The 27,708-nt window shown below is 44.6% G+C and overlaps 1 long non-coding RNA gene across 1 annotated transcript in view; it reads right to left on the reverse strand.

The window, feature by feature from the left end:
• The window catches only part of LOC139103224 (uncharacterized), a 40,949-nt gene extending 13,831 nt beyond the window's left edge, over positions 1 to 27,118 (reverse strand). The window contains exons 1-2 of the long non-coding RNA XR_011545846.1: positions 26,558 to 27,118; positions 26,227 to 26,282 (exon numbers count right to left, since the gene is read on the reverse strand). This is a non-coding gene — a long non-coding RNA (uncharacterized lncRNA). The remainder of the gene's footprint in view (positions 1 to 26,226; positions 26,283 to 26,557) is intronic.
• Between the last annotated feature and the right edge of the window lie 590 nt (positions 27,119 to 27,708).

Raw genomic sequence — 27,708 nt, forward strand, 5'->3', positions numbered from 1 at the left:
TTGACCGGGTAAATCTTTTTTTTTTTTTCTATTGATTGCACACTATTATGATAAATTAGTATCATCGTTTATTAACTAATGCAGTTATATGTATAATTTATAACTGTTATTATACATATGTCACATTAATAAAATAATAATAAAAGTTAATTAAGTTAAAAGCTATTATTTTAATTTAGTATTTATATAATTTAAGGCTATTATTGAATATAATTATCGAATATAATATTAATTCGTAAAATAAATAAAATCAAAAAGCTGCTATTTCGCGATCGTAAATTTCTAAGCTGCCCCGATAATTGTTCTTCGGCATTAAACAACATTAATTATTTTACGTACGCTCGAGGCATTAATTTTTCCATTCACGCCGTGCTAGAAAAATATCTTCTACAAACAGTTGCAAATAAATCGAGGGGAAAAAATGGTACAGTTACTCTCGACCTCGACTATAATTTTATGTCACAGTCGATTTAGAAATATAAAATTATAGTCGCGGCCGGAAGTAGCTATATTTCGCTCCCGACGTGAACGATGTTTTGCAAGCGCAATTTTTTTTTTTTTTTTAGGCTCTATTTTTTCGTCTGCCCGCTTTTTGTTATGGTAGTCAATTAGAAACACTCCGGCTCCGAAAAAAATTTCCAATTAAAAATCGTAACGGCGCGCCTTCCCCCACGGCGGCAAGCGTATCGTCACGTATGTCGGATAACGTTCGTTTGACCGTTGACCGCCCGCCTTTTTCGGTCCGCGGCGTGGCGTAGCAGCGATCGATTGTCGTCACCACCTGCTAGCAGCTATATACTATTTCAAAGTATCGGCAAACAAGTCACTGATTGCGTCCTGCCGAATAATAACGTGATAATTCGATTTTTTATTTTTTTATTTTATTTCTTATTTTATTTTTTTTTTGCGGCACCCAAAACAGCACTTTTGTGCGGACGAAATTAAAAAGGGCCAGCCACTTAGAAATTCGCGCTTGTGTGTAGACATTGCCATCGATCTCGATTGACGTGATATTAAATGTAAATAATAACCTTTATTTATTTATTTTTTTTTTTTTAATTAATATTATACGTAATAATAAAAAGCACGAATGTAAAATCTGTTATACATTTAAATAAAGTTTCCTCGCGATATGCGAACTCTGTCCCTATCGCGCTTAATTTCTTATCAAGGGGGACGGTGAAAAGGTGACACCAAGATAATTATATGCGCGCGAACCGTGGTCCTCGGTGCATCAATGCAAATTACGGCCATCGCCATCGCGAGGCTTCTTCTCGCGCTCATCGGGAGCGGCTCTTAATTTCTCCCTTTGTCCCCTCGTCATTCGTGCACAATGGCGTAAAGTTCAAGAAACGCTGTCGTAGACAATGCGACGAAGGGATTCATATTTTCCGATGCATCCGCGCGCCGCTGGGGAGGAAAAGAACGAGAGGGCGAGAATCGTTTTCACCGGGGCGGGAGGAGGAAAGCGGGGAAATAGAGACGGCAAGAAGGCGCGAGAGGGTGACAAGAAGTCGGCGCGCGAGCGAAGATAAAAGGAGAACGGTGGAAAGGGGGCGGAAGAGAGGGACGCAATGCGAAGAAAAAAGCGGAGGCGCGAAAAGTCGCCTCGCTTGGCGAAACTTCGGAATATGGAGACGCCGATATCGAGGAGTTGCCGATCTGAGGGGAAGAAAGGTCGAGGGTGTACGCAAATATTTTTCCAGCCTCCACAAAAAATCGGCGCGCCCTGTTCCCCTTTGTCGTCTTTTCGCTTTTCATCGTACGCTTTCTCTCTCTTTCTTTTTTTTTTCCCTTCCTACGTCTTTTTTTATAAAAAAAATGAAGTCGAGTCGATGATTGCCGGTTGCCTCCTTCGTCTCGGACTACAAACCTCGCGCGGTGGAAAACGAAAGGCAGGTTTTCACAAATGATATTGAAGATACGGACGCGAGGAAATTCTAGAGACCCCCAGAGAGCGTCGCTTCCGGAAAAGCGGTTGTTTTACGAACGCCAGGAATCGCCGACGCGGCACACAATGGCGAGAAAGAACTGGAGAAGGAAGAAGTAGCTCGGAAGTTGTCCTTGCAGTGGCTAACGCGTTCGCGGGGCACCTGGAAAGCTCGCCGGGGTTCGAAACACGTTCGGGGGATCAGGCACAATGGTCGCCGACCGTTAAGCAAAGACCTCGAGCGACGTTACTCGCGTAATCGACGACGCGTACGTGCGCGCGTTTGTAAGTCGCTCTGAGAGGAAAATACAGTTCTTTTCGCGTCGACTGTAATTTTGTGATATTTCCAGCCACAAATATGACTGAATTAAGTATATAGCTTATAATTTTAATGTATCCTACTACAAATTTCACGCGTAACAATCGATACTCCAACAAAATACGTAAATTGAAGATAAATCTCGTTTGTCAGCGTGGAAACTTTTTCTTTCTGTTCTGGTGGAGAAATTGTTTTCGAATTCGTAAAACATGTTTAGAGCGTTATCGTGAGATTTCAGTGCCGAATTGAATCCTGCATTGATCGTTTCTCCGACTTGACCAAATTAACGCGGATTTAACGCCGGCGAGTGGAACAAGAGAAAAAGGAGGTTTCGATTGTCGACGCCTCGCCGGCTATTGTCATCTTCGGGCGGCGAAGATGAGAGCTGGAAAAAGGCGGAACGCACGAGAGAAAAGAAAAAAAAATCTAAAAAAACGAATTCGCTGAGTAATGGCGTATTTTTGCGCGTACGACGCTTTAATCAAACACCAGCCGCGATATCGTAAAATTAAGAAGCAAAATTGTTCTTAAAAATTGGCAGAATTTTCCTGCTCGCCTGTTTTTGCGGCGCAACGCTTAGCCGGCGATTTTTAATCGAAGCGTAGAGAACTTTTGTCGAGAAAAAGAAGAAAAAAAAAAAAAAAAAAAAAAAAAATCGCGGCGGAACCTAATGCGAAAAGTGTGGCTACTAAACGCTCAAACATATCGCGGGCGCGATAATTTGCTCGTCTGAACTTTTAATTAAACTCGGTCATTCAATTTCCGTCGACTATCCTCCAGCCGGGCTTCAATATTTAACGAGCTTCTTCCCGTGCGCGATATAGCTCCGTTCGACGGATTCGCGTCAACTCGCACGTTGGTGATCAAGCGAGGCTCTGTAGAACCGAAAGCAGCGAAATTTCGATGGTGAACCGCGGCATGTGCGTTTTTACGTCGCGCGGAGATGAAGCTCGTCCTCGCGAGAAAGAGTGGCCGAGGAGCAGAAGGATCGCGAAGTAACAGGATTTTCGGATTAGGCCAACACGACCCTGGTAATTGTTCCCTTGTCTCGACCCAATCCCCGAGAAGAGGTACGCTAGAAAGAGAGAGAAAGAGAGAGGGAGGGAGGGAGAGAAAAAAAAAGCGCTTTGAAGCGCCGCGGTCGAATGAAATCACCCTGATGATTTTATGTTCAATTAACCCTTTGATATATCCCGATTGAATTGCAACAACCTGGTCGCCGCCCTCGCGGATAAATCAGCCGGTTCTCTCCGCATCTCTCTTTCATTCTTTATTTATTTCGCAGAGTTCATTTTGCGTTCAATAAATTATTAAACGTTATTAAAAATTATTAAAAGTTACATTAAGCGTAATAAAAAGCTAATTGTTTAATAATTAATTGTTTAATAATTCGGCGGTGCAAAGTCGGGCGATTTTTATTTTTCCTCGAAAATTTTCTTTCGTAATCATTACGCGGTTTACGTCTCGGATGCACGTGATACAAACAATTGTCATAATCCTTTCGGGAAAGGGTCCGTCGGAAACACGCTGTTTCGCGTAACCGATTTACAACTAGCAAATTGCTTTCTCCATTCGACCATATGCTCACCCATTCCCGCCGCCGTATCGTGCCCCCAGTGTATCGGAAAGCTCTTTGCGGTTAGTTCGATATCTCTTCCGTCACCCTCGCCCTCTCCCCCGTCTTCTCTGTACTATTAACTGTTTTTTTTTTCCTTCGCTCACGTTGCAGCGCACGCAGGACTGACGCGATCGGCTTCTCTCATTACGCGCGTTTCAAATCGAGCGTAATCGATATTCAATCGAACGCCTTGTCCCCCCTCGGACCTCCGGAATGTCTTCCGCCACGCGGAGCGGCGGCGACGGCGACGGAATGAGGAAAAAAAAAAAATAATGGGGATGTATCGCGAGCGAGAGAGCAAGAAAGTGACACGAAAACGGACGAAAAAGCGGCGCGCGGAGTTCGAGACGAGCGAAGGAAAGAAAAAAAAAAAAGAAGCGGAAAGCGTAGCGACGGCACTTCTAGATCGAACAAGAGAGTGCTCGAGGGTACTCGGAGAGCGCCAGATGGAAAAGTGGCTGTTTCACGGACACTGTAGGATGGAGGGTGCCGGAACCGACGTGCGGGGCTACAATGCGACGATTTGAGGGGGTAAAAAGTCCAAGGGGGAGGCAAGGAACTGTCCTATTATTGTGATAATTAATTAAAAAAAAAATAATTTTAATTTTCGAATTTTTTAAAGAAATAAAATAAAATGAAAGAAACGGTTTGCGGCAAAAATTGTTTGACGCCCTCGGTTTTTAATTGGAAAATACAAAATTAAGCGTGATTTTAGACGCGGCTGCCGTGAACGCGCCACTGTTGGCCCTTTTCCCTGCAAATTTTCGTGCGGATCGAACGCGCATTGCGTTCGTCGCGTCGTCGCTACCGAATGATTTGTTTTATTCGTCTCTGAAATATATACCGAGCCAGGCATCCCGGCCAGGAGTCGGCGCCTCGTACAGGACGCCTCGCACAATAGCCGGCCCGCTGACAATGGCGTCGTTAGCGATGGCCTCGGGCTCCGTTCTCTATTTCTCCGCCGGGTGCCACGTACAGGATGTCTCAGAAACCCTACACTAGGGGACCCGCGTCCGTAGACTCGAATTTCTCTCGATAAAAGTTTCGACTTTTTTTTCTCGAAAGACTTTAAAGTGATTCTTCGCCCTTTGAGTTTATAATTCTGAAAATTTTTCGGTGTTTTAATGTCAATAGCCACGCGGCTGGCTTTAATTAAAACTGAACGTATATTTGAATTACTTGCAGCAAGAAAAATTTTTTTTTCTTATATTGTGTAAGTTTGCGATCGTTTCTGTCGTTTGTAATTTAAAAAAAAATTTTTTTTTTTATTCGTTGAAAGGATATATGTTTGTTTTTATGGCGAGAATTTATCTCAGGGAAAGGACAACATTTCTGAAACACCCTGTACGTACGTCACTCTATTGCTCTCTATGCTTCTCTCTGTCTTCGTTGCGCAACAGTGCGAAATGCAAACGATCAGGTCTAACAATAAGGGCGCATGCACACTGGCGACGTTATAAGCTGCCGTACGATTAGTGAAATTGGAAAAGAATGAACGATTGGTCCCACACTTTCAAACAAATTTTCAAGATTTAATTTTATAAATTAAAATTAATAAAACTATTCGTCGAGACATTTTTTTTTATTTTTACTCTCGTTAATCAGTTTTCTGCGATTTTTTTTGAAATTTCAAATTATTTTCGCGACTCGAAGATAAAATAAAAAAAAGGAAAAGTCAAAGTATCGGAAAGTAAAGACATTTTTAGAGAGAAGTAAGCTCGTGGTGTGTACGCGGTTTAAGATGCTCTTAGTGACGACACTAATCGAACTTTCTCCTTTTTCGTTCCATCTGCCGAGAGCGATATCGTAATGATCTCCCCTTCGGCGCGTCTAATTTCTTTCCGGCGCGTTTTGCTTCCGCAACCTCGCGAACAATGCGCGGTCTAATTTGCACACAAAACGCGAGCGCGCGACTCGGTATTCGTTAGTCATTAATCCGTCGCGACGATACGAGGCAATCGATTGTATGACTTGAGCCGGAAAACTACTGAATACAGACCTTACGCATACTCATGATAACGACGACAGTGTCTGACATACATATTTGATCCTATCTACGCTGAATAACACTCCTTCCTCCTCTCGCGCGCGTCATTTTTTTTTTTTTTTTTTTTTTTTTTGTTCGACAGAGCAAAATCTTTTAATTTTATCTAATTTATTAATTGTTCAACTCTTAATTATTTTAATGTTATGCTTTCAAATAAAATGCAAATTATTTTCAAATATATTGGTAATAATTAAAAATTAATTACGAGTTAAATTGATATTGTTAGCCGCGCTAATGTTGGAAAGACACAAAAAGTCGCGGTCGAAAATGATATATCGCGCGTCTAAGAAACCGTATTCTGCGATCTCCGCAGACGTGAACAGTTTTGGTGCAAAGTTTACGGAATTCGCCAAAGAATTCGACACGCAGCGATCAAACGCGCAGATCGCGATGGAGTTTATTCGAACTTATCGAAGAAAAACGATGGAGTCACCTGACAAAGTGGAGATTGATCACCTCTTTGGAGGTGGATGCATTCTAATCTGTTGTTTACGGAAACGCAAAATGCAGGCGTTATTTAATTAATTATAAACAAATTGTAGATACAAAAATAAAGAAAGAAAAATAAAAAAGAATGCAATATAAATTTAAATGCATTTGAACATTTGCGTAAAGATTTTTAACTGGTGGTAATTTTTTTTTCTATCTTTGTTTCGAATTTTTTCATCTCACAGACGCGTAATTTGCAAATTAAAAAAAAAAAAATCTTTAGCTAATGTAAATGGATCCTTGCGTTTGCGCAGCTGAATTGGTGGTAAATAGCCCCACTTCTTTGTCTATTTTAATTCGGTGTTTTTATACGGGCGCGTACGAAACGCCGGGCCTCCCGGAGTTAATTAATACTAATATGGCCGAGCCTCATTAACGGTAGCGTTCATTAAATATTCACACCAGGCCGCCGACAGAATGTATCCCGGCCGCATCGATTCAATCACATTGTGACGGGACGGCGAAATGAAAACTCGCCACCGCGGCTGATACTTTTCATCCACTTTTCCCTTTTACATCGCACGACAGTGATTCAACCGCGCTTGCAAACGGACGCGACAAGGCTCTTGTCTGCTTCAGAACAGTGCACGCGAGAAAAAGGGAGGGAAGAGGAGGGAGGGAAGAAAAAGAGGAGAAAGAGAAACGAAGCTGCGTTCCATTTTTCTTTTTTTTTTTTCTCCCTTTCTCCTGATCCTTTCACACCCGCGAATGTCTCATCTCTATTGTCCCCCAAAAAAATTGTTCAAAACTTCTGATTGAGACATTATTTATTTTATCTAACAAAACATTTAATTATATGTATATATGTGTTACATGTATTTTGTTTAAGTTTAAATTACTATAATTTTTTTAAATTTTTTTTTAATAGAACGTTTTAACAAAAATTATCAAAAATATTTTATTAATAAAAATAAGCGATTTTATTTTAAATTTTAATAATGAAATCGGTACCGACACTCGTCAGAAAGCGATTGCTCGGCGTTTTCGAGCTTGCGCGAAGCTCGATCGCGAAGTTTTGCATAATCAGCGAAAGGATACATCATGTTCTTCGTCGGAGGAAGGTTATCTTTTCGCCGTTAAAGTCAGCGCGTTTCGTCGCCAGATGAAGGGATTTAATGAGATTGCGAGCGCGAATACCCCCGCGCGGCGCAAAGAGGGCGGCTTTGAGTGCGTTGATAGGTTAACAGGATTAAAGTGGACCTCGGGGTAACTCCGCGCGACGAGATACCTCGCCGTCAACGCGCCGTTCTCGCGAAAGCTCGACCCGCAGACCTGTGTGTGTGCCGACCAAAAGAGCGTGTAAATAAAAATATAGAGGGGCGGGGGGGGGGAGAAAGGGGGACATCACGGAGCGGCGGAATTCCGTGGTCGGACTCAAACATGTAAATCACGCCGGAAAATATCATGTAAATGCGATTTACCGCGCATTCACGAAGCCCAGAAAACTTTCAGCCCTCGAACCGGCCTGAATTCATTTCCCAAGGGCGGTAACGTGTGTCGCGAGCACTTAACGCGACTTTCGCTGCCGCATCGGGACACGTATCTAGCCCGAAACGCCACCGGTATGTCGAAGATTACTTCCTAGGAGACAAGCGCGAAATAAATGCACGTCTCGCGAGCGCGCTGAATTTTCGGGATTACGATCGTACGAAGCGCACGCTGTGAGTCTCTCGCTCGGTGTTGAACAAAATGAGAATTGCAGCTAAATAAATCGATTAAAGTCAACGGGATTAACCGCGAGCTAAGTTGTTTTGAGGGATTTGCAACTTCCGGGACATTTTCTTCGCGCGAGACGTTTTTATTCGCCTCCAAATCTTCGTTATCGTTTCAGAACTTTCGTCACGTCGGTTGATAATTGCTAAACTTCGCGTTGCCCGTCTGCGGTAAAGTCGCGTAAAAATATTTTTGATTACCGAAAAGCGACGAGTAGACGCGAGAGATCGCCGTCCGCGCGCGAAATATACGAATGGAGCGCAATCTTCGGAACAGCGAATCGATCTCGTCTCGCTCGTTTCGCCGCGCGATTGTATTCGCGCAAGTTTATACACCGAGAATGTACGTGCAATGCGCATAAAGGATCTCCTACAAAGGCTGGCGCGCGTGCAGGTATTTAACTCGATTAAGAGTATAATCGTTAATCTCTGCTGCTGTTAATTCTATCTCGCCCCACACCGCGCAACGGTTTCCCGAGAAACTGCGCAACGTTGAGCGACCGCTATCTAGTGTTATACTTATTTATTATTACCCTAACGATACGGGCAAACGTTCAACTACTTAATTGCAATTAGATGTAAGTTTCTTTCCGAATTCAATCACAATTTTATAATATCTTTAACAATAAATATGCCCTCGGCTAATTTCATTTATAACCCCTGCCCCGTCAATTTATTAAACTTTATTATTTTAGTATTATCGATCGCGAAGGAAACTTTTCTCGCTGTCCCAAGTTTTATTCGACCGAACGATATATCTTATCTGCCGCATAATCAGATAATCGAATGAGCGTGGAACTACTACGCGCGATTCTGCTCGAGTGCTCCATTTTCGGCCATAAATCGAATGCCGTTGACCCCTTTACGGTTTTAGGAGCCCCGACTAAATCCGGCGGGGGTTTGTGACACGTACCGTTATTAATAGAGAGAACAGTTCCGCTTGGGGAGATTAACATCATTCGACGGCCAATCTTACAATGATTACAAGTTAATTATAACGAAAATAAATTACGGCGCAATTTAATCAAATTAATTCGCCGTTTACGAAATTCTAATTACAAAGTACAACTTCGGGCAGGGAGTTTTCACTCAGCGCGAGGTAACGAAAATTAGAGTAGCTGGCTTTTATCTTCGCCGTTCTCCCCGGTCGGCATTGAAATTTAATTGATTACACACTTTTCCGGCGGTGCGATTACGCAGGCGTTCGCGAATTTCAAAAGAATACGGGGGGGAGGAAAAAAAAAAAAAAGGTTTGAAATATGCAAGCGGTTCTTCCCCGCCTCCGGCGGTCCTCTCGATCCCGCGTCCTATTCCCCTCCCGCGCGGCGGATCAAACGCGCCTCTCGCTCGCCGGCTAATGCAAATTTCACGTGTTTCAGAAGCATCGATCGCTTAATTAATCTGTACCGACGTAAACGCGAGGGGGAGGAACGGGGGCGGCTGCCGGCGACGCGGCTCCCCCGCGGCGCGGTGGTTTCCCAATGAAATCGAATTTCGCGAGTAATCTCGGGCTCCTCGCGAAGAGAGCCGCTCGTCCAATCGAATCGCTGCGCCAGCAGCAGCAGCAGCAGCGAGAAAGAGAGAGAGTTAGAGAGAGAAAGACAGACAGAGAGAGAGAGAGAGAGAAAAAGAGGGGAAGAGCGAGAGAAATTCTGCTACATTTTGGAAGAAATACAAGCAATGTGAAATATAATATGTAAACCTATTAAATTAGCTACTAAAAATATTCGCACGCGATAATGAAGTAGAAAGAAAGGGATTTTAATACGTAAAATGAGAGCTTTCGTGAGTATTAAGCCGCGGGAGAGCGATATCATATTCGTGATGAAAGATTACGTCGGAGTGCGGTCGGACGGTAACTGGGGCGGCAAACAAAAAGAAGAAGATGGTGCGAGTAGAGAGAGAAAGAGATGGGGATGCCGTCGAGATAGATAAAAAGAAAAAAAAAAAAAGAGAGTTTGTGTACGAGGAAAGTCCTACACCACGCGCCACCACTAAGAGGAGCACCGGAAGACGAGATTCCGTCACAACCCCGCCAGACACAAGCCTGCACTGCCAATCAGCACGATCCGCGGACTCCACCGATCGATCGGTTGGTCGATAGCCCTCTTGCCCTCCGGGAACGATTCGCGACGAGCGGAGGCAGGTCCCCGGTCCGGATATCTCTCTCTCCCTTAGCCCGGAATTATCGCGGCCAGGATGTTACGGGTACTTACGAATTGCCGGGCCTCCGCGATCGTCCCGGTCTCTCTCGGCGGCACACCTGCGAGTCTCGAATTCCTTGCCCTTTAACCGCTACGGCGACGTAAAGATAACTGCGTGCGAATTCTCGCGAGTGCGAGATGCGCCTCCAACCGGGCGCAACGTCCGTGCGTCCGATACTACGCAACCGATACGCTCCTCTTGGACGAACTGAGCTCTCCCCCCCTCGCGCCGGCCTGATATAGCACCCCCCACCCCTCCGGCATTTCTCCTTGGATTCCCTCCACCGTGAGCGAGCAACCCCCTGCGCGCGAAATGTCGTCGTGGGGATGTAGATCCTGGTGGTCCATCGAGGACCCAGCATCCTCCGCGCGGCCTCCCTCGCCCACGTCCCCGCGGTTGTGTGAGTGTGCACGTTCGCCTGGTGGGGGACGGGGGAGAGAGGAAGAGGAGGCCGCGCATTCTCGCTCTCCTCTCTCCCGCGCCACCTCATGAGTCCGTCTCTCTCCCTTTGTCTCTCTCGCTCCTGCTTCTTCCGTCGCTCCTTCCTTTACGCCGCTGCTCGTTTTTTGCAACTGACGTTTGTTAAGATGACTTTCATTATCATAGCTGCAGGCCGACCGCTCTCGTGCCGCGCCGCCATTCTCGTTCCCATTATTTTTATTCGCGCTAATTTAGCGCGCGCTTATTATTTTTATCTATAGATTCGTTCCGCGGCAACTTTGACACGAGTCTTCCGCTTTTCCCGTTCCTTTTCTTTTTCTTTTTCTTTTTTTTTTTCCTGTGCGAGGAAACGTTTTTGAGACAACTGTCATTGAGACGCGACGATTATTGGAGTGTGAATTTATTAAGTTATCAGTTTGACGGACTCGGTGAAATTCCCCGCGATTTTAAGATCCGACAGAGAATATTGTTTCGCGTTATTACGTCATATTGCTTCAGCCTCCATCGACTCGGCAAGTATCGACGCCGTCAAGCCGGCGTTGATACTCATATTTCAGCTATTTTAATTGCGGAGTTATCGTCGATACGCAATCCTCGTGTTATTTTACGAGAAAGACTTAGCTCTTTTGTCAAAGGTATATTTGCCCCGACGACAAACTTGTATCGCAGACCCCAATTTTAACGCGTGCTCACGCACACGGATAACGGGCTCCAGAAATATATTGTTTTGCATTATTAATAAACGATCGTTCCTCTCTCTTTCTGTATTTATCTATTTCTCTTTTTTTTATCTGTTCCAAATTCCTCTCTCGCTTTATCGCTCTCTTTCTCTCTCTCTCTCCTTTGCCAATCTGCTCTCGCTCTCTCTATCTCCGTCATATTCGTCCATCCTTGCCACCCTTCAACGTCACCCTTCTGTTCTCTCTCTTTCTCTCTCTCTCGCTCCACTTTTCCCTTCAACCGTTTTCCTTTCTCGTCCCTTTTGCGCTATGCCCCAAATGACAATGTGAAAACTTCGTGGCTCAAAATCCCGCGCGGCTCGCCGGACGCGAGTTTTCCACGCTCTCTCGGACGCTGGAGCGGATGCTGCGCGGCCGACGGAGCAAGAGAAAGAGAGAGAGAGAAGGGGGGAGAGAGAGGAACCTTACGTGTCATGCCAGGAATGTCCCTCGGGGTTGGACCCACCGCTCGAGGGGGGTCGGCGACGACGAAGGGCCGCTGTAATAGACGCCTGTATACTCGGATTATCCACGATAAATATTTACGCGCTCTCGCGCGACTCGCTCGCTCAAAAGCAACGCGGCCGTCAAGTGAACGTGGGTGCCACCGTGCAATCGTCAAATGATCACCGATTGTTGTTAATTATTCGAGTCGTTCAAATTTATTAACTATCACACCGCGATTACTTCAAATAAACCTCGAGAATTCATTGTATTAATTGTATTCAATTATATTTACATCTCTATATTAATACTTCGCAAAAATATTCACCAGATGTGACAAATAATTTACTTGAGAATCCTCGACCCGGAATCATCCCCCCGTTGCGTAAATCTCGATCAGTCGCCGATCGTAAATCCGTCGCGGAGACATTAAAAATGTGCGAAAACTTCGGAAAAAAAAAAAAAAAAGGGACGTTTTCGCGGACGAGGCACCTCTCTCCGCATCTCTTGGGACACGTCCCCGTTGCGTTTCGAACTTCCCGCGCGCTTTTCCTGCCTCTCCCCGCTGCCTTTTACGGCCTAACTCGTAATTCACGTGTGGCGGACCACACATCATACACTTGACGCGCATAAATATCATTATCTCCAGCAGGCCGCGTAACTCGATTTAGAGGCGGATCGGACTCGCCCTTCTCGCCTCCCGCGCTCGCGTCTTCCGTTGTGACCCTACGGCGGCCCTACGGCCTCTGTCCCGCGTTCGTCGGACGTGATTCATTTTTAATGCGATATCGGAAGATTGGAGAACACGAAATGCACTTCTCGATGACGCGACAAAATCCCATTCCTGTATTACTTTTTGTACCGGAAAGTTTGTTAATAAATGAAGCCTTTTTTAGGTTTTACGCTAACTTGGAAAAAGTTTCTTTGGGTACTATCATTCGAATGCAATATCCTGTATTTGAGAGAAATTATTTTCGCTAGCTAATTTTAGACGTTCGCATTAAAGGTGTTCTTAATAGGAAATGACGTTATCGCGTGGCGATTAAAGAATCAGGGCCGCTCGAATTCAATCTGAAGGGTTTGGACAGACGGGAATTAATCAACGCGTGGCAAATCCATGCTCCGGCACACCGGATACGTATAATCCAGCCGGCGACCGAGGAAACATGACTGTATCAAGCACAGTGCAACAACCGTCTACTGTACGATTATTTACTAGCCGCCACCTGATCCTTGATAAATGTTTAAATGCGCCCCGCAATGAATTACGCTCTCGATTTTCGCGAATTAGAAAATAAAAACACGTAAACCGTTCGCTGGCAGTAGTTAACCAACAAGTCAAAAAGCGAATCCACAAATGTTTTTTGTCAAAACAAAATTTGCAACGATGAGCTTTCACAATTTATCCAAACGAAGTGGAACAGCGATAGGGAGACTCGCAAATTAATTTTCCCGTATAATTCCTCACGTTTCGGTCCTTAGAACTTACGTTACATTATTTAGTAAAAAGCGAATCGCGTTGGAGCACAACGAGGCTCGTAATCGCATCAGCCGCGGTTCCTCGCGAACAATTTTGTCACCGCGAGACAATAAAAGTCGGCGTTATTGTCATCGAAACGCGGTAAAAAGATCAACGGTCTGTCCGGCGAACCGCGATGATCGGCAATAATCTAATCAACGAATTGGTGGTCGGCGATACGGTGTCAGGGCCGAGTCACCTGAAGCGACCTACCTGACCTCCGTTGCGTACGTGTAATGCGTGCGGGTGGTCGAGCACAGAGAAACGGAGACGAAAGATGAGGGGGAAACGAGAGGGAGAGAGAGAGAGAGAAAGAGAGAGAGAAAGCGCACGAGATGGAGGGTCAAAATCCCCTGGTCGTCTCCCTAGGAATTCCTCCCTGCGGCGGTGATGGAGGGACGAGGGGGTGGCAAGCGGGGAACTCACCCCTTTCGCGGCTACCCGAGCACCCCACCAGGATGCCGCTCTGGTCCTGGTGGGGCCGAGGGGATGCTGTCGTCATGGTAACCGAGCGGAGGGTGCGAGGGGGACGAGGCGTGGGGGGCCCGACGGTGGCATTGATCGCCCGTGGACCATCGTGCTAGCGTTGGCGCGGGTACAGAAGGGGTGAATGCGAGCGTGCTCCCACTTCCCTCCACCCCGCGAACAAAGAGGAGAGGCAAAAGCACGGCTCTCTCGTGTCGCACGCATTATGGACTTCGTATTCGCACGGAGGCACGCGTCCAAGTATGGACCCGCGACGCCCCCCTCGAGGCGCGAATGATTCCGCGAAGATGCTGCATATATCCCGGCGCGCGAATCCCCGCGAAGCTCTCCTCGCAATTTCTCGGGAACACGGAGCACTCGAATCCGGAGAGTCGCGGAACGCGTACATTTTGGAATAATCCCGAGCTGACGTGACGTAGGAAATTCAACGGCGCTAAAAATGCATCCGGGGTGTGGGACGGAATAGATAATTGACTGTTAATTTGCGTGGCTTACATATTAATTAATTATGTATTTTATATAGCTCTTTGTTGACTGCTACGAAAATTCGCCGGTTCGAGAAATTCAAGTGAATTAAAAATTAATTACGCGGTTTTAAAATAAGCATTTTCGTTTTAGCTCGCGACCTCGATGAGTCGCGAATTAATCTGGTTCACACCGGGGGTGGAGATTAACAAACAGTTCGATGTTTTCGCGAGTCCTCGTTCCTCGTTCGTGAATGCGGATCAACCGCGTTATCGTCGTCGCATTATCAGCACACACTTTCGATTAGCGGCAATGTGTTTGCGCGCACATTGAATGAACCTACTCCCCCCAGACGCTCTCATTCCGCTCCGACCTTCGCTTTTTACGAAGATCCCTATCGGCGACGAGCTCCTCGACGGTCGGAAGAAAAATAGATACCGACGAAACAAATTCCGGTTAACTCGCAGTCGTTTAAGCCGGAGCGCGGAAGCTTTATCGCGATCTCGGACGACATTATACTGGGATAAGGGAGGTTTTTAACGTTGTCGTAACCCCATTACGCGCCGCGCCACCCCTGATCCGCCACCCCTGCTGCAACGCGGGGTGGCGAGGGAAGGATAAAGACGCGGAGGGCGTGCAGTTCGGCGTGTCGTATTTTTTATTTTTTTTTTTTTTTTTTTTTTTTTTAAATTTGTGTTGTTTTATTTTGATTATTAATCTTTCACACTATTATATGATACAGGTACTTTTTTTCTTTAACTATAATTTGATAATATTTTGAATAAAACGTGATTTTATCATTCTTATATAAAAATCAAATTAATTATATTTATTTTTTAAATTACTAAATAATCATGCTCAGGATCCAAAATTAACTTCTTTTTTTTTTCTTTTTTTTTTTCTTTTTTTTCAATGGCACATTTAAAAGAGAGGGATGTTGTCCGAGTCGAGTTCTGCGATGCGAAACGAGCAACGTACGAAAAAGAGCGCCCTGACTGATCGGTCGCCTCCTTCACGGATTAATAAGCAAAGTTCTTTCATGATCGCCGGCGAGCGTCTCCCGAACAGGTCGCAGGAGAACAATCCTTACATTTCCCGTATGTATTGCCCAGCGAGATACAATTATTGCCCGAGTCCGGGCCAAGACGTACCGCGATCACGCGAGCGGCTCGCTTGAAACACAGCCCTCGGGCACGCACCAACTAACGAAGGGCTCGGTAATGTACGACTCCACTCCGCGCTGTCACTTCGCGATCGTCTAATCGCAAAGTGAAACCTCACTTAGGGGTGTCCGTGGATTTAAATAAAGCCGCAAATGACAGCGGCGGCATCCCCGCGACCTACACTCCTACAGTCGATAACTGCCGCGTGGAAATTATCCCCTTATTGCCGTCGATAATAAATTTTCGCCCTCCCCCAACGCTACAACGAGTTTTACGTTCGTTACATCTTCGCCGATCAGCCAAACGTAAATCACCTCTAGAAAAATATCCCAGGCGAGTCGCCTAATTACGTGCAACTTAAATTCGATCACCAAGTGCTCGATATCGGGCCCTGCATTCGCGCGGATTATCCTGAAATAAAATTTTTATACGGCAAAAATTCGAAATATTTTATTAATTAGAAGTGAAGCTCGCGCGAAATTGTCCGGGGCGTTGTTAATTCTCGGAGCACCTTTAATTTCAATATACCGCCTCCGTTATTAATCCTGCCGTTTCTGGCACTTGAGAAAGAACTCGCCCCGCGCATTCATCGCGGGGGATCGCACGGCGACGACTCGCGATCATCGTCATTGAACCCTTCCATTCATCCGCGGCGCCGTGGCCGCTAATTAGCGAGTCTTTTCGCCGTGTCTCGAAAGGACCGATCGGGGGACCGCGGGTCCCAATGTGCGCGCACCTTTATGGCTGACGACTTCATTCGCTCGTGCAAGCGATTGCGGCATCGAATTTTTTTTCAAGTTCTTTGCTAATTAAAAAATTCCACGCAAAGTCAGATCTCCTGGCGGCGCGGCGCGCGAGCAAATCCGATACCGTGGCCACCCCCCGGAACTCCCTTCCCCGTTGCTCTTTCCGTTCCTCTCGTCTCTTCGCGACGCGTGTTTAATTCGTATCTCTGACGGTGCTGGCGATCCGCTGTGAGAAAAACACCGTCGCGACGTGTTGAAGTGTTTACCTGGCCGCCGGCAGTTCGTCGACTTTATTACGATCTCGTAGGTGCACCCTTTGATTCCGGAAATTATAACGTTCGCTGGCGGAGTTTTGCCGTGCTCTACTTTCGCCGCATGGCTCTTGTTTAGAAGGAGGGAAAGAGCTGAATGGAACTGACAAAGTACCTAGTGTCCAGATAAACTTTTGCAGAGAAAATTTATTTGTTTATTTTTTTTTCACCATGAGAAAATATATAAATTATAATTTTATCATTTGTATTAAATTGATTTAATTATATTCGCGGTTGAAAGTATCATAAAATTATAATTTGTTATTATAATATATATATATATATATATATATATACATTTATACATTAAATTTGATAATTAAATTACTATTATTAAATTATAATTATTTGAAACCAAAAATAATTATATTTTTCTCTCATTAGTGCGTAAAAAAAATAGACCAATCAGTTTTCTGTTCAGGAATTTGTTTAGATAAATCCTGAGGGCTTCAAGGGCCTTAAGGGTCCTAGGGCAACCAACGCGAGAACCAAGTTCTCGCGCGGCGCGATTTTTATCTTCATTTCGGCGGCACGTCAAGGAAATTAACCGCGGAATGCGGCTGCCGCGTCCGCGGAGGATATTTACGCGGCGCGAGGGGATCGGGGGCGGCGACGCGCTTGTTAAACATTTTTTAATTAAATCCAAATCGATCGACCAATGCATGCCTGGCGCGGCGGAACGTGCGGTAAAAGGAGCGGGACGGGCGCGTTTCGAGATCTTCTTTTTTTGCCGGGCGACTCGATATACCCGCCCGAAAATATCGCGTACGAAACTTCCCGTGTTTGTTGAAACGAAACCTCGGTAGAACGAGTAAGAAGCATCGTCTCGTTTAATAAAATCCTAGATCTTTAAAGATCTATTCTCAACATTTTCGACGGACAGTATTCTTTCTCATTTTTGTCTTTGTAATTTATTTTATTGGAATATTTAATGATAGAGGTGATTAATTAAATTCTGATTTTAAAAACTTTTTCTGACTTTCCTACTCTCGAGAATTTTAACATAATTTTTTTTCTGTTTCTTTTTTAATCGTATCTTGGTAATTTATTTTATTAGAGTATTTTATGATGGTTATTAATTAAATCCTGACTTCATAAAGATCTACTCTCGAAAATTTCAACGGAGAGTTTTTTTTATTTTAATTTCCGTCTGTGTAATTTATTTTATTGAAGTATTTAATGATCGAGTTATTAATTAAATTCATGCTTTTTAAAAGTGCATACTTGAAGATTTCAACAAACATAATGTTCGTTGTTCGGATCGACCTATTTTTCTGCGGCCGGCGCGGTGCATTTAAACTTATTCATGCAGACTCGACGTAACGATATTGATAATTTCGTGGATCGTCTGCCGGCGACGTACACCGCGGTGGATGAATGGCTCCGCGGAAAGGAGGCCACGCTTGAAATCTCATTAACGTGACATCCTAATTTAAAGTTATGCGATCCACGTGAAAGACCACTTTGGTCTATCTAAATTGCTAGCCGTCGTATCTACATTGTTTGCGAGCGCAATCGCGTTATCTTGACCACCCAGCGGTGTTTTCTGTCTTTTCGGCTGGAAGAAAATTTTATACTAAGAATCACTACGCGTTGAGAGAAAAATACAGTCACTTTCGGTCTCAGCTGCTTAATTTTTTTTATATTTCTAAGTCGATTTTTTTACATTTGTGGCTAAAAAATTATGAAGTTATAATTGACGCTAATAAAGATAATTATATTTTTCTATTTAATTTATAATTAAAAATTATGATTAAAATCATATTTGTCTCTCAGTGTAATGTCACCGTTGTGGATCATCTTGGAATTATAAATTTAAATGCCACGGCAGACAATAATTAATCAAATAATAATTTATAAACAATTTATTCTTGTAATTTCTCAAATAGCTTTTCTCAGTATAAAATTTTCCGCGTGCGATTTCCGGTACAGCGATCGGTACAGAGTCAGCTTAAGACGAACACGATTTTCCAGTCGCTCGTAATTTAATTGCGCAACGAGATCTTCGCTCGTACCCCGACTTTCCACAAGTTTGTGTTAATTTCCGCACGAAACGGGGGACTCCACGCCTCGACGCGGAATCAATTATGTGCAACAATCGAACTTCCCCGAATAAGAGAGATGTATTCCGAACGCAGACAGCGTTTCTGAAAATTTTGCGACGCCGGGTCAGATGTTTGCGAATTAAATTCGCCTTGCGCGTGAAAAGAAAAATGAAAAAAAAAAAAAACAATCCGCCAATGCGGATAAATTTTTACCGAACTGTCGAGGATGAACAAACCGATTGACGCGTGACTGAATCCTTCGGCAAACTGTGTTTCTCACGCGAATCTCGAGACAACGGCTGCGAAATCAATGTAAGGTATGAACAATCGACCGACTAACTCGCTTAGGGGCTCCACAAATAAACTCGCGAGTCGGGGGACGTCGAATTTATCACGCGAGCGCGGCCGCGAGGCGCACGCATTGATAGCCGAACTTGAGGTGGCAAGTTTCACAGGCACAATGTGTCCTCGGGACACAATGCGCCCGCGACACTTAGCGTCGCCCGTCGAAAACGTCGCACAATGACGCCGCGATACGGTCGCGTGACGGTCGCGATTAGATCTCCGCTCCGGCGCGACGTACTCCCGGAAGGAAGCGACCCCGGGAAGTTGCTGCAGCCGAAACAGACCGGCTTGCAAACCGCAAACATGAGGACAGTTATCGCGATGCGCCGAGTTGCGAGAACGTCGCTTTTCTTCTGGACACGCATTTTATGTTTCTACGGTAAACGTCTAAATGAGAAATATTTCCTAATTATTTTTTCTACATATTAATAATTTCTAATTCGCGCATCGGTTTCGTATCATCTTTCGAAAAGATTGTAAAATGTATTAAAAAAAAAAAAAAAAAAATAAAATTGGGTTGATTTGGATTTCGATCGGATCGTGAATTGATTAGGAGTTTCTAAAACTTATCAGCGCAGTTTCCCTTTATCGCGAGTCGGTCGAGAAACGAGCCGGCCAATTGGATCGAGGCCATCGCTATGCGTAGGATGATGATGGTGCTGGCGGTCGGTGCCGGCGATGTTGGTGGTGGTGCACTGTCAGTGGTGCAGGCCCATTGTTCGTCAGACACAAAACAGTCGGTGTACAAAGTGGCTGCGTTCGCCGCGGAGAAGCCGGCGGGGAAGGGCCGGAGGGGGGCTGAGGGGGAATAGTGCGCCGCGATAGAGGGAAAGAGGCAGAGATCGCGGGAGGGTGGCAACCGGAGGAAGCGAGAGAATCACGGCGGTATCGGAGGGTGGGTATTGTCTACACAGAGCTAATCAAAACCAGCCCTTTCAGCACACCCTTCCCCGCCAGCCTCCTCGCAGACCGGCACGCCGGGACGTGCACACACGCATACGATTCTACCTTAATAAGAGAACGCGCGAAGGCAAAGTTCGCGAGCGCGATAGAAACGCGCGCGAATGCGTCACCGAGGACTCCGTCTTTCGGCGAAACTGTGGAAAATCAGCCCGACGCGAGCGCGAGCCGCGAAGTGCGGATGTATATTTTGCAAAAACTCTCGATCGGTCATTAAATAATATTTGTTTATTTATTTGTTATTTTATTATTAATTATGTATCGGTAAAGTTAATTGTCTTCTCGAGAGGATCGATAAAAGATTATAATTCGACAAATTCATCAAGATTGTTCCGATCGATCGTACATACTTTTTGATCACGCACTTGCACATCGGTGGCTGCGTAAAAAAAAAAGAAAAAAAAAAAGATAAGTTCGTGAATGTTTCACAGCACTTCAGCTTTTAACTTACGAGGTTCGTAGATAGAAAACGAGTAAATTTATTATATAAAAGAAGATTTATTATTAATTAAAACATACTTAATCACGAGTTTTTTTTTTTTTTTTTTAAGACCGCTGCTGTTCCCATAATGCAATTTTTTTTTTTTTATTTGTTTCTCACAAAAGAAAAAGCCGGTTCTCAGCGAACGGACAGGAATTGCGAGCGTTCGAGAGTGTTTAACCAAAGGATAATAACAGCTCGGTTAAATGAGGGTTCATCGGTTGATTGTGCGACAGTTTAGCGCCGTTAATAGAACACGCGTCCTCCGCGAGTACAAACGCGACGCCCGTGTAGCTTCATCCGCGCTCATGGCGACGGTTACGAGGCGAACGATAGGGCTGGATGAGGAGGCCCGATAACGTTTCTAATTTCCGAAACGAACCGCCGCGCTACGGCCGCGAAACACTTGCCCGACGTGTCGAATTTACACGTCCGCACGCGCTATTTTCGAGGTATACTCCGCTCGCCTCTCTCGACGTTGTAAAATAAAATACCTGCTCTTAGAATTTTATTGTATTTACTTTATAAACGTATCAGCGAGTTGGGAAAAAAAAGAGAATATACACGGGGAAAATTTTACATCAAAAGTTGTGGATCGTGAGATTAATTATGAAATTAAATTATTATAGTATTAAATTAATTTATGCTAGCCATTGTTTCTCTTAGGATAAAATTTTTTTTTTTTTTAATATATTTTACTTTATGTAGGGAGAGGTGCTGTTACCGATTTTCAAAGATCGCGCAAGGCCTGCTACCGCAGGCGGCGGCTTGACTGCGTTGTCCGCGGGGTCAGGGGCTGCGTTTCATAAAGTTAGATGTGCCACTCGTATTTGCCGAGGGTGGCACGCCGGAGTACGGGCTGTATCTCTAACTCTCGAGCGCCTATAACATCCATATCTATATCCCACGTACCGGGTGTCCAATAAATCTATTACCCGCTCCCGTGGGATCGAAGGCGGCGGCGAGATGGCCCCCCGCGCACACGAGCGAACGCGCACGCACGCGGGAGACCACATGAGGGATCACTCAGATGCGCGTCTATCTCCGTTATGGTGTTTTCGAGAGGGCGAAGGCGATCGCCCTGTCCTCCGAAACGTTTTTTTTTTTTCTTTTCCATCCCTCGCGACTCCTCTCGAGCGGTATCCATATTCGTTTCCGCGACACGTCTTGTGAGACGCGTATGAAAGTTCCTGACCGTTCCCACGGCCTGAAAGGCGGACCCTATTACGCGCGTCATCCCTTAACGCTGACTTAGTGGAATATGCCAGAAATGAAACACGGCTGGCTAAAGAAACCCGATACCGTGCGTAACTATGAAACATCGCGCAAAGAGCGCGCGAATATTCTTTAAAATAAAAAAATTCTGTATCTCCGCGGTCTAAAATCGTGTGTTTGGAGAAGATAGATTTATTAATTGCGAATGTAGGGGAAATCGGGAAATCACTTTCCCGCCGATTGTGCTGGCGGAGACGTGAACGCGATGGATAACTGTCGTCGCTTGCGGACTCGTTTTCACGAGCAAACGAAAAAGCCGAGGACTTTGTCGTCGGGCAGGGGGAAAGGGCGAGGAAAGTTGCCGGTGATCAAGGCGATCTTCGCGGGGGTGAGGGAAAGGCCGCGGTAATACTCGCGGCGGAAACTGGAGCGGCGGGGGGTTCGCTCCGAAGAATAAAACCCGGGAGATTGTCATTGCGCTGAAGAGATCCGGACGTACAACAATGACAACGGCTGACGCAGCGAGCTGCAGATCATCCCTGGATATTAAAAAGTCGGACCGCGCGATTCTTTCTGTCTTCATTCAGCGGTGGCCACCCGCGGCCACCCTCCCTCCCTTATTTTTTTTTCTCTTTCCCTCCCTCGCTTTTTCCCTTTTTTTTCTTTCTCTCTCTCTCTCTCTCTCTCTTTCTGTCGCCGTGTGAGAACCGATACCGCGAGGGGCTCATCCCGCCTTCAGTCTTCCACTCTTATGAAAACAATGGCGAACACTTGGCGATTTCGTGTCATCGACTCCCGGGGAATCGTCGTTTCCCTCCACGAGATAGCGGTTGTCGAGAACGGGGAAGGACATAATTTCGATGAGCTCGAATCCGTGACGACGCGGAATTGACAATAGTTGACTTTCAGATGTGTTCGCGCAACGATGAAAGTTTTCAGGATTACCGGGGATTGTTTAAATCGAATTGATGGATAATTATATCGGCATGTTAAAAAACTCGACAAATCAAATTTTTATTTTTTAGGGGGGGGGGGGCGATCGCTGTGGAAAGATTATTACGGAATCGTACTGACGTTCCCTTTTCAACAGCTTGAAAGCATCACTAATACGGAGAACTAATAACGAGGATTTAACCTTACGATGTCGCAATCACTGATAAGGATAATAATGCGCGACTATTGTGACGGGGGAGCGCGATATGATGAGCGAAGCACGTCTCGCAGAAATAATTATGGACCAGACCCGAAGTGCTCTCGTCTCTTTTTCTATTCTGATCGTCAAAGCGTTCAACAGAATGCATTCGACTTAAAAATATTAAATAACATATATGAAAAAATTGTGGAAAAATCAGAAATATTTATTTAAATTTCTAGAAAATAGAAATAGTTTTTTGAATTTAGAAAAAAAAAAAAAATTTAGACCGCAATATTTAACTGATCAATGTATTTCGATGAATAAAAATATAGTGAATGTAATAATAAATAATATACGGTCTTACTTTAATACTCTTAGTTTTTTTCGCGACCGGAAAGAAGCGGATTTCATTGGGATTTTCGGTTTCATTAGCATCGCTTCCTCTGCGCGTCGCGTCACTTCCGCATCGCGAGTCACTGCCGCCGGATGAAACGGCCACGATGGCATCGGTCCTCGCAGGAGAGATGAAATATTTCCATCAGATTCGTCGGCACGTCGCCCGCGATTGCCCGCAACGCAGGAATCCATTAGAACGCCGCTCGTGAAGTACTCAGGCGCGCGTTTAATTAATACTGATTAGTCCGGCACCGGAGTTATCCGCACGAAGAAAAATTTTATGCTAAAAATTACCGTGGACTATCAAGCTAGCCATTTCAACTCGCAAATTCGATAAAGTTTCGCTCCGTGCGATCGTACCGCCGGCGTGATCAAATATATATTTTCAGGGACACGTGTCTTCGCTCGTTTCGTTTTATTATCATTTGGGAAAATCGCGGATGCAGCGGCAAGCGCATTGGCGCGCCGAGGGTCGTCGAAAATTCGAATGCAAGTGCCGAGGGGGGACACTCGACAACAGGGCCCGGCTGGAGATCGCTCGGGGAAGGGAAACGGCGCGGCATCCTGCAGTCGCGCTCGCGCGCGCAATGTGCGTATATGCGGAATCATGCAAATGCGATGCGTGCGCGATGCTCGGTGTGGTCGGTGACGTCTAGTGCTCTGCCGATGACGTTTACTGCGGCCACGCCCTGGCCGTGCTCGTCCGCGTCCATCCCGGACAGGCATCGACCTCCTTAATTACCAAGGATCCGACTAACGATCCGGTCAATTACATCTTTCGAGCGCGTCGCGTCGCAATTGATAATCGATGGCGAGTCGAAGCGCGGACAGACGCGGTCCTTCAAAGTTCACGTATCTCCGGATGCAAAATGCATTTTAAAATATTTTATTTGTTGTAGTCAGGTGGAATTAAATTTTGCACAAATGTATTTTTTACAATGACGTTGAACGATTGATCGTAATCAATAAAATGTTATTAATTAAATATCAAGTATCTTAATATTGAAACAGAGAAAACCGATTTAAAAGAGATTCAAAGACGCGTTGACCACAAAAAAAAAAAAAATTGCACATTGAGTTATGTTAATTTGTCGAAAATTATTCACAAATTGACACACGAGACTCTCGCCTCCGAAAAATGTCCAGCGACTTGATGCCGAGTGCTAATAAATTTTTCACGCCGTGACGGGACAAGAGCGATGAACGATAATCCGATTTTCTCTCCGCGAGTCTCTTAAAACACGCGATAGCGCCTGTAGTTCCATTAAACTCCGGAAATTTTTGCGATGGCCGCTCGTAAATATCCCAGAAGACGGCTTCGGGTTCGCGGGGCGTTCCAGTTTATTTGTTAACTCGAGCTAGTCGTATCTACAACACGTCGATTGTCCAGTCGCCTGTTTAATCGCATGGTCGATGTAATCAGAATGATAACGCGCTAAAAAAAAATGAGGGGAAATCCGCGGGTGGAACACGGGCATTCACGTCTCAGGGAATCGACGGGGAACGACGGGAGGACCTTTGGAGGGCAGTTGAACGTATCGTTCTCGCAGACACTCTTAAATTTCGAGGCCATTGTCGCGCACGGCGAAAGGAAGACGGAAGTCGCTCACTTGGCAGAAGCAGCGATACCGCGCATTATAGCGCGGGCAATGGGCGCGAGATAGAAGTCGAAGAGAACGGAAAGTGCCGCGGCGGGAAACGAACGCTTCGCGGGAGAAGAGGCTCCCGGACTTCGGTCAGAGCTATTGTTCGTTATGAGCCGGCTATCTCGCCGGACATTTCCGTACCCGGGCGCGCGCTGCAACACAGCCTACTAGATATTTTCAATGCTCGAAACTTCCATCGGGCCGACTCCTTTTCCACCGGCGCGGATTAACTTCAGCCTCGGTTCAACCTCCATCTGGAGTGAAACGAGCTGGCTTGCGGCGGCGAAAATAATTCTCGTTTATAGAAAAAAAAAAAAAGGACGCGGAAAAATACTTCTTTTATGATCGGCGAGTATCGGGATGCTCGAATGTAGATCGCTTGTAATTTCTCGGTAGAACGGATGCGGGGGATGCTGAATTTACCGAACGGGGGCTTAAATAATGCACGCTGCGCATGGAAATAACTATGAAGTGCAGGCGAAGAATTCGCGAGCGCGCGCATTTATTCGGCCTAGACGATCGTTTATCTAGAGACGTCGAAGGTGAAATGGTGCCCGGCGCTGGTCTATGCTCGGCCTCGCTTTTACAAGAAGTTATGTGGGAGATCGTACGGACGTATCGCGTTAATCTCCGCCATTTTTCGCGAATGCCGTCCGCCGGACAGCGGCCGGATAGCGACGGATGCGAGGATTTTCTTGAATCATCGTACCCCCTCGAGGTCTGAGGAAATTTTTCCATTTTTAACGTTACTTCGGGATTGCATTAATTGTTTGCGTCGTCTCGATTTACTCGCGTCTGGGATAAAATTGCGAACTAGATTGCGAGGTTGCGAGAAGAGATTTCGTTTTGCTCGAGAGAGAAATCAACAATTTGATTGCTCTAGTTTCTCCGCGGTGTTAAGTAATAATTTTCTCGCTTGGGTCTCAGTTTGAGCCACGAGAATATACTATGTATATGTGAAAGTATATGAAACTATGTGTCAGCCTAATCGTGATTATTTTGTAAACTTTAATTATTTTTTTTTTTTTACGTTTAAATATAATTTTTATTGCGAGATTACATTTATGACGATACGTACGCGGATTAAAGAACGATATTTTATGCGGCTTGTAATGTGGGCGAGAATATCGACTGTGTAGCAAGTAGCCGAAAATGTCGACTGCGCCACAAATAATTGAGAAAGACGAAACGCCTTTCCATTTTCAAACTAAACTACTTTTCAAGCTACATTACTTCTACTTTAGGCAACGAATCTACAAGTTGTAGTAGTTGAGTATTTTTAACTTATATTGTTATTAAATATTAGAATTTTTTACATATGTCAAAATATAACGAAAGACAGATTTTATTATAGATTCGTTACCTGGGTAATAAAAATTTGTAACTCACTTTTGATGCGATGCGGGCGGAGTTCAGCTACGAAGACCTAGTAGTACGATGATATTCTGTAACACAAATAAAAAACTAAAATGAAAAACATACATAAAATAATAATTATCGATTTTTAGTATGATTTTTACACGCGACTTTTATTTATTTTTTAAAAGAAATATTTAATAATACAATTATCTAATTAAAAAGAAATTTTGCAAAAGAAAATTTCTAGAATTCTTAATTTTTTTTTTTTTTTTAATAATAATTTCTCGACTTAATGTAAAAATGATAAAGTGAACCGAATAAAACAAAATTGTTTTTTCTATAAATAAGAAAATATATTTACCCCAACGTTGCTCCACCGATGCCCGATGTCCATCCGGGACCTGCTCCTCCTCTCAGAACTCAGATCACATCTTCACAGGTCACTCGCGACACTCCCGAATACGCGCGCGAATTACTAATTAAAATTAATCACGCGAAAGTGACGGCACTTCCGTTTAAAAAATTCATATAAATTTCGATCGCCCGATTTCTTATGCGGTATTCGCGACAAACCCCGAGCGTGGTTCGTTCATTTTACGCAAGGTACGCGATTTGCGCGGTTCACGAAGTTTACGCGATGTCTCTAATTTACTTGATTTACGCGATTTTTTTTATCGTTTTACGCGTAGTCAACAGTTCCTCATACCGCTGACATTAAAAAAAAAAAAAAAAAAAGTTTTTTATTCACTGATCGATGCCCAACGTCGGAGTTACATATGCGACGATTCTGTAACAAACAAAATAAAAATTTCATTATAGCGATGTTGAAGATATCTTTCATCACTAAAAAAAATTCTTACACGCGCCTCTAATTATTTTATTAAATAAATAATTTATAAAAAAAAAGTTATTTATATTAGCCGCGTAAAGATTGCCGATCGCAAAAGCTAGCTCGTGTCAGCCGATAGCTCTAATCATTAAATGCAAGTACTTCTCAACCACGTGCGTGCGGACTTCCGCTGGCACATGTGGAGGTCGTGAATCGTTACGTCATGCCGCGCGAGGCACGTAGCCGCGCGGCCTCTGGCTGTGTTCATTGTTTTCGGCCGTCACCTGTACGCTGTTCAACACGCTACAAAGGAATTTATACGCCGAGTATTATGGAGAATATTGTATTAAATATTCACTTCAATATATCGTGAATTTTAAATCATGAATGCGCCGGCCGTGGTGACGGTCGATTACATTAATAATTATTCCCTTTACGTAATCAAGCGAAAGAAATAAATATCTAATTAATAGAAGCGTTTAAAGTACCACGTAAGATGTGTACATACATTTATAATTTATTGCTAATAATTATTAGATAAATATTAAACAGTTTCCTTTCGCGGTGAAGAAGCGAGAGTGAATAACGCCCCGCGAAGCGTGCGCTCTGTAACGTCGAGTTTAAATAAATATTCCACATCGCGAAAAGAAGCGACGGATTAGAAAAGAATGATATGCATTTGC

This window comes from Cardiocondyla obscurior, linkage group LG06, assembly GCF_019399895.1.
Source record: "Cardiocondyla obscurior isolate alpha-2009 linkage group LG06, Cobs3.1, whole genome shotgun sequence".
Classification (NCBI taxonomy): Eukaryota; Metazoa; Arthropoda; class Insecta; order Hymenoptera; family Formicidae; genus Cardiocondyla; species Cardiocondyla obscurior.